This window comes from Platalea leucorodia (genome assembly GCF_965183815.1).
Source record: "Platalea leucorodia genome assembly, chromosome: 1".
NCBI classification, from domain to species: Eukaryota; Metazoa; Chordata; class Aves; order Pelecaniformes; family Threskiornithidae; genus Platalea; species Platalea leucorodia.
The window spans coordinates 146,638,650-146,647,290 of NC_138823.1; positions in this window are offsets into that span (position 1 = coordinate 146,638,650).

Genomic DNA, 8,641 nt, shown 5'->3' on the forward strand with positions numbered 1-8,641 from the left:
AGTGACGAAGTTTTTCCTAATATCTAACCTAAACCTCCCCTGGCACAGCTTGAGGCCGTTTCCTCTCGTCCTATCACTCGTTACTAGGGAGAAGAGACCGACCCCAACCTCGCCACAACCTCCTTTCAGGTAGTTGTAGAGAGCAATAAGGTTGCCCCTCACCCTCCTCCAGGCTAAACAACCCCAGTTCCCTCAGCTGCTCCTCATAAGACTTGTGCTCTAGACCCTTCACCAGCTTCATTGCCCTTCTTTGGACATGCTCCAGCACCTCGATGTCCTTCTTCTAGTGAGGGGCACAAAACTGAACACAGTATTGGAAGTGCAGCTTCTCCAGTGCTGAGTACAGGGGAACGATTACCTCCCTAATCCTGCTGGCCACACTATTCCTGATACAAGCCAGGATGCTATTGGCCCTCTTGGCCACCTGGGCACACTGCCGGCTCATGTTCAGGCAGCTGTCAACCAACACCCCCAGGCCCTTTTCAGCCAGGCAGATCTCCAGCCACTCTTCCCCAAGCCTGTAGCATTGCATGGGGTTGTTGTGACCAAAGTGCAGGACCCGGCACTGAGCCTTGTTGAATCTCATGCAGTTGGCCCTGGCCCATCGATCCAGCCTGCCCAGGTCCCTCTGTAGAGCCTTCCTACCCTCCAGCAGATCGACACTTCCACCCAACTTGGTGTCATCTGCAAACTTACTGAGGGTGCACTCGATCCCCTCATCCAGATCATCAATGAAGATGTTGAACAAGACCGGCCCCAGTACTGAGACCTGGTTCTCTTCCATTTTCCATACTGATGGTTTTGGAGCAATGTGTTGCAACTGTTTGTGACTTCTGATGTTCAGAAAGGGCAACAGAGCACTGGAAATTTCACTGAGAGTTACACAGAAAGAGATACTATTATCTACACTGTGGTACCGGCAATTTGACTCTTGTTTGAGAGACACTGCTATGAGTACTGAACACAAACATAAGTCAGTCATTCTTTCTTATTCCACGCTGAAGTGTGTTGATGCGGTCTTGAGTGGTTTTATCACTAGCAACTGGTAATGTGTCCTAATTTCAGGACTTCAAAGGCCATCTTCGTATTCCTGTGCAAAGGTTTAGTATGAGCTCTGGAGCCTACTTTATGGCTGCCATCCCAATCCAGAAGTGGGTGGGTGTTGCGCTTCTTCAGTATAAAAGCAAAAGTCATCTACACACATGGTACAGCAGCTCAGTAGCAAGTAGCTGTAATTATCAGCAAGTTTAGAAGGTGGACAATATACTTCTGGTGGTTTGGGATGCCCAGGACAGCACAGCACAGCAGCATTCAGAAAACACGACATCCACAACCGAGCTATAGCCATGAATGCAATTCTTTTCCCAGGCACTATCCACATGAGGAGTCCCATGAGTATTAGAATCATTCTGTTATACTGCAGGACTTCACCGATGATAATTTTTTTGTGCACTTTGCACAAGACTTCAGAGGAAAAGATGAAACGGAGAATAAAACCTCTTCTGTAACTTGGTAAAGAAATGAATACAAGTGGCAATGCACTCTAAATTGCATAGTGATTCATCATCCTGCACAAATGCAAAGCATCTCCCTTTTCACTCGAAGACAAACAGGGCAAAACAGATACACAACAGGAAAACCAGAACAAGGAAGTGTCCAGGAGAAAGCTCTTGTAGATGACTGTGTAAATGCCAAAACAAACAACAAATATGTAAAGAATATAACGCCCTCCTCATTGTAGTTCATTCTCATTGGTAAGCACAAAACCCACACAATTCACTGCAAATGTTGCTGGAAAATATCATGTCTAAGAAGTCGAGCTTTAACACTGGAAATAGTTTAAATATTACAAAACAGATGACTTTTAATAACTCTTAAAATTGAGACATGCATTGAAAATATGATCCATATGTTTGTAGCCATATATTTTGGAAAATACATATTCATAGTTGATGAAATCAGTGTAATTTCATGTGCAGGATTTCAGTTCCATCTCCAGTAATGAGAAGGAAACAAGCTTATGAGAGCATAGTCCATTTTCTATCATTTCCTACTACCATAAAACCTACTTTTTAATTTGGCTTTTTGTACTTGCAATTAGCAAGAATATGCCATTTGTCTAAACAACAGAGTAGCTGACTCTCTGGCATAGCGTTTCTGGCATTATTAGGATGGACTAAGAAAGCACATGACTATTTGTTGTAAATTCTTTTCCAGCATGTAATATTTTAATACACCATCAAAATTCTTAGGTTGGATTGCACTTAATTAACCCGCCATTCTCAACTTTGATTCTCCTTCACAGAGCTGTGTTTTTTAGAAGTAATAATGTACTTCACTTGAGTGAAGTGGGGTTTTTTGTTTCCTTCCCTTCCTCTCGTTGCATTTCTCTCCCCAATATAATTTCTGCTATGTGTTAAGTTTCAGTATCAGTGGAGAAAAACTAATTTGTCAGAATATCTTTTTCCAGACATTTCATAATTGTAGTGTAAGTTGGATCATGGGCAATAGGGACCTCAGAAAGGATGGTCTGAATGCTGAGGAAGCATAACTAGAGGAAGAGCAGCTCCCGCTCACTTTTTGTTGGTATCAGAAAGCATACTCCAGCTTTAAAGGAAAAAAACAAACAAACAAAAACCAACAAAAGATTTAAATGGCACGGTGCAAATACCAACAGTGGTATTCACCAGTGTGTTTACACCAGACTGCAAGTGATCAGATCTCCTGCACTTCTTCACTCACTCTTTGTAAAGTTATTGCTCCCAGTTGAGACATATTATCTGACACTGGGCATGTGCCTAATCTTCTGCAAATTCTCAGTAAAACAATTGCTAACCACTTTCACTTTTACAGCCTATTAGTATTACATATGAAGATACAGAAAAGCAGTTTCTAATAATGGATAGTTATTTGATTTAGGCAATATAAACTGAAAATTCCTGATGACCTGAAGTAGATAGTAATGAACTTGCAATATGCCCTTGCAGTTTACAGTTCTGGTATGAATGTAAATCATAGCCTTAACAACAGTCACTTTTGATACTCCTATATCTGTGTCATATAAAAGATATTTCATACCTTTCCCTCTTTCTCCAGAATTCACAACACAAAATGTATCCCAGATTCAAGACAGTAAGAACAAACCTTCAGGTCCCTAGCTTTCTCAAGAATTACTCTTTTATATGGTCAAAATGACTATTTGAATAGTAAAAAGGCCCTGTCCTCTCTTCTGCACTTACATCCTACTTATTGCAGAAATGGCCACCTTTGACGAAGAATTGTCAAGCGTGTTCCCCAGCGAAGCTGGTGGTTCACATGGTAACAAACAGTCTTGGCAGAACAGACATTCATGTTCGCTACATTCATGTTTACAAAATAGCGTCAGATGTCAGATCCAGACTTTGCTCTCTAGTGCTCTTATAGTTACCAAGACTTACTTCGTAATAGGTAAATGCATAAATGACTTCTGAGTTCTCAGGTTAGTTTTATACCGGTGAAATTTTACTAAAAGCAATCATTTCTGCCTTATTCTATTTTAAACAAAAGAAAACACGGGCTTTTGCATTCTTTGTAACAAAAAACCCAAGTCTGCACGGTGCCTCTGCACAGTTGCTGAGATGTACATGATAAGGAGATCATCTGAAATACAGACAGCAACCAGCACTGTTTCTCAAGTACTGAAAGTTCCTAGGCAGTATGTTTGATGAAAAACACATTGCGTGTTCATTTATCCCCTATGCCTATTTAAAATCTGAGATATAAACATCTCTTCTACAAACATACTCAACAAACCTATATCTGGTTTACATCCTTCAGTCACCACAATGACATTTTGTTAGCTAATCCATTGTGGAACTGATTTTTAACAAAATAGAAGGAAATTCAATTTGTTAAGTTTAACCTGATCATGTAATACCCTTCCAGTAAGTCTACCACTACAGTTCTGGCTGCCTTATGTTATTGTTTTCTGGTGACAGATAGGCTGCTGCAAATACTTCTACCATAATTAATCTGCTCCAAAGGGGGAAAAAAAAAAAAAAAGAAAGAGTTGAAAGTAAACTTCTAAATGACATGGTACTGCACCTTACAGTGTAAATGGGTCCTTGTGATTTTTAGCTCTGTGAAGATAAGACAAATAAGACAGAACAAAACTCCATGCAGTGACAGGGAAGAAGCAGTGTTTGATATCTCTGTGACTGCTAGATAATAATCATCAGAGACAACGTACAGTTTTGGCACTAGGTTGCTTCTCTTTAACTCTGCTTGTTGGCTACACACTCATCTACTGTTTTCACTCTAATTACACTGTGTTTCATATTACCTACTTAAATAAGAAAATAATTGATCAATCTCTCTCAGGGAAAATCTAATGAAGAAGAGAGTTCCTTCCCAAATGAGATTTTTCCATGCTTCATCTATCACATTATCCCATCAGTTGAGCTCTGCAGAAAGGTAAGAAAATGGGAAGATTCTATAAGAGGTCAATGGAAAATTCAAAACCCAGGGATTTCCCAACAGTTTTAAGCAGCATCTGTGGGTGCGTCAAGTAACCCCTAGGGCTTGATAAGTTTGTCAATTTGTCTATCAGTAGTTAGATACAACAAAAGACACTTCCTTAGGTGCATGCTCTTATCTCGGCACTCGACTTTGGAAGAGAGCATGAGTACAGTAGAAGAGAACAGAACTGTCAGTGAAAAGCCCCAAATATCCTGTACAGAAGCCAGCCATTTCCAGGGATGGCTAATGCAAAAGGCAGCAAAATATCTTAATCTAGCCCTTCTCTCTACAGATTAGAGGCCTTTGAGGGATCTAGCGAACTGGATCTAATCCTCTTCTGAGAACACACGCCTTATCTTTCAGAGATCTGAACATGGTTGCTCTTCTCTTTTAGAGATTGTCTGAAGGAGGTTGTTCTGCCAAATCTTATAAAACAGCATGGCAAATGAGAGTATTCAAAAGCTAGGCTGAAACTAGCTAGTCCCAGTTCCAGAGACTGCTTTTGCATTTTCTCCAGGGCCTATGAAATGTAAATACAGAAACAGTCCTTGGAGCAAAGACTAGAGTCCACAAGTGATAAACTGGTCACCAGGCTAGAGAGTAACAGAATCACAGAAGAGTTGAGGTGGGAAGGCACCTCTGCAGATTGTTCAGTCCAACCACCCTTGCTCAGAGCAGGCTCATCTAGAGAAGGTTGCCCACGGCCATGTCCAGCTAGGTTTTGAGATTCTCCAAGGATGGAGACTGCACAACCTCTCTGGGCAACCTGTGCCAGTGCTCAGTCACCCCCACAGTAAAAAAAGGTTTTTCTTACGTTTAAGTAGAATTTCTTGTATTTTGATTTGTGCACATCACCTCTTGTCCTATCGCTAGATACCTCTGAGGAGAGTCTGGCTCCATCTTCTTTAATCTTTTACTTCAGGTATCCATACTCATGTATAAGATGCCCCTGAGCCTTCTCTTCTTCAGGCTGAACAGTCCCAGCTCTCTCAGCTTCTCCTCGTGCAGCAAATGCTCCAAGCCCTTAACCATCTTTGTGGATCTTTGCTGACCTTGTACGTCCATGTCTTTCTTGTCCTGGGGAGCCCAGCACAGGGCCCAGCACTCCAGATGTGCCTCACCAGGGCTGAATAGAGGGGGCGGGTCACCTCCCTCAGCCCGCTGGCAATGCTCTTCAAGGCAGCCCAGGAGGTTTTTGACCTTCTTTGCTGCAAGGACACTGCTGGCTCATGTCCAATTTGTCCACCAGCATCCCCAGAGCCTTTCCTGCAAAGCTGCTTTCCAGCTGGTCCCCAGCCTGTACTGGTGCGTGGGATAATTCCTCCCCAGGGGTAGGACTTGACATTTACATTTGTTGAACTTCATGAGATTCCTATTTGCCCATTTCTCCAGCCTGTCAAGGTCCCTCTGAATGTCAGCACAACCCCCATGTGTATCAGCCACTCCTTCCGGTTTTGTACCACCTGCAAGTCCTATTCCTTCTTTGCTTTCTCTCTGACCTATTACCTTAAATTAATTCTTCTAGAGTGTTAACGGGAATAGAGAAGTGGCCAATAAGTGTCATGTAAGCATAGTCCTTTGGGGAGCAGGAGACAGGGATTTCAACCCCCTCCTGATGAAAGCAACAAGCCAATATCCCCAGCAAAGTTAGACAGCTTGCATAAGGATAGGGATCTTTCTCTCTCAACCATCATTAGAAAGGCAGTGACTATACTGACTTTTTTTCAGAGGTCAGTTCACACATTAGGTGATTTTGAATCATGTCTTGACTGGACCTTAGGAAACAATTAGTTTCTAGATCCTGAATCCTTAAGAGATGATACATTCTGATTTGCTCAGACTATGACAGAGACTGAACTTTAGGGAGCTTACAAGTCAAATGGGAGTTACTCTGTGTGCTTAAGTACCTCTAAAAATTATGCATCAAATGAGTGGATGCTCCAGGATTACAACTTTTAAACTAGGTGCTTGGGTTCTGCTTAACTCCTGCTCCAAACATCTTAACAGTCTATGGGCTTTAGAGTTACAGAGGAAAAACCAATGTCACAAGCTTTTGGTCCGAGGATATGACATTTAGCAACTTTACCCTGACTTTGTCCTTTCCATCCAGCCTTACAGCCCCCACAATGTACAATACTCACTGTCAAACTACTGCTACAGACTCTAGAGAAGGGAGGAGAATGAGAGATGAGACAGATATTGCATAGTTATTTCATCCTGTCTAACACTCCCAGCCAGTCCACGTCCCTGCAAATTAGTACAGTTTATTCTGTACAAAGAGTATTAGAGCTACAGCTTTTTATGTTTAAAAGTTTAAGCAAGTAAGCATTTTTGAAAAATAAAAATTACAAACTCTACTTGCTACCTATCATCTCCTGCCATCTCCATTTCTGCCAAAGCTATGCAAATATGCGAAGTACCCCAAAACCAGTTCATTACTAAGCTTGTTTGGAAACCTGAAATTCAAAGAATAACATCTTCTTTTCATAAGTTAACAGTTTAATTGCTATCAATAAACTTCTTCAGTTTCCTGCACTGCACAGTTCTGACTGTACTAGGAGCTTTCCACCCTTTTGTTAATCCCCAAATGTGCCCATCAGATAAAATTTTCTATTTGGATAGTACTTCTTGTCTTTCCAAAGTTGTTCATAACTCTGGAACATAAGCTTTAAAATGCCAAGTTACTAAGATGTCTCTTTATCTGAGTGAGTGCATCCTCAGTTAAAGCAATAGTCCCTTGCATTTTAGAGATCACCTTGACAGAAACCAGGAAGAAATTAAAAATAAACATAAGCAGTGAACTACAATAATGAACCAAATGTCTCTCAAAGGTGATCTAAATGCATTTTAATTGTATAATTTAATTTAATACACATTTTATAAATCACAGACCCTTTGATCAGAATAGTTTTCAGAGCTCCTGCTTAATTTCTATAGCAGTTTCAGGCCTAATTCCTGTGTGAAGTCATTGAAATTTATCTACACAAAACAGTTCCACACCCCTACAGGGATGCAAAGGAGTCACTTTAACAGTAATACGAGCTGAGAGACTTCAGGGCTCCTCTGGTGTCCTCGAGGGTCCAAATATAAGAAAAATCTGTACCTACCTAAGAGAACTGGTGTAATAGAAATGGATAGTATGCAGAACTGTGATTCCTTCAGAAGACCGCAGACATTTCTCGGTAGAATGAAAGCAGGATTTTTGCCTTATTTAGTATTACATCAGAACAGAAGATAAACAGTAATCAGGTAAAATACAGGACAGGAGAAGACTAGGTGGTGTTAAACAAGGCAGATTGTACATCAGAAAATGGTTCTCCCACAAGCAACAGCTTCTTTGTCTCCTGAATACACGATGACTGTCTTACCTCCACAAGCTGAGAGAGAAAAGCGTCATCAGGTTTTGGCCCACTGGCTTCTTCAGCCCATTTTGTAGCAGCTGAGTTTGGCCTGCTCTTCTCTGTGAAGGCAGTCATTGGGGTAGTGCTCCTCTATCTAGTCTAGTGTTTTCATAATGAGTATTACAATTTAGTTAGTTCTAACTCTGCAAGTTTAGTTGAGAGAGGAAGCAGGGGACAGACTGATTAATAGGTCATTTGATCATACAGCTTTTCCATCCTCTGAAAAGTAAGCTAAAAGGATCACTGCAGGATGTAGTTCACCCTGACGTTCAAAGCTTTAACAGCAGTCTGAGTTTCAACAAGCAACTCCAAACTACTATCTTCCTACTCAGGAAAGTTTGTTTAAAGGCAAGTCAAGCTTCTACAATGCTATTCAAACATGGCAATATCCAAACCAACACTCCAATTCTTAAAATTCAAATTCAAAATTCAAATAAAAATAAAAAAAAAAAATATCAAATTGGGCACGTCTAGTCTGGCTGAAGCCTAAAGGGGACACGCTATTTAAAATATGGTAGCAACATCAAGTTTTTGATGAACCTCTGGTGAAGATTTGTACCATATTGATGCTGTAAGTGTTTGTATTTTTGTAGACTGAGGAGCAAACACAATGTAGGTTTAGATTGCTTTTCCTTTATGAACCGCTGTTAGTCTCCCATCTTCTCAGCTGAGTTGTATGCCTCTAGTTAACTTTGTAATTATGCAGGCAGGAAAAGAAAAAGATATTTTGCTTTGGTCTAGAA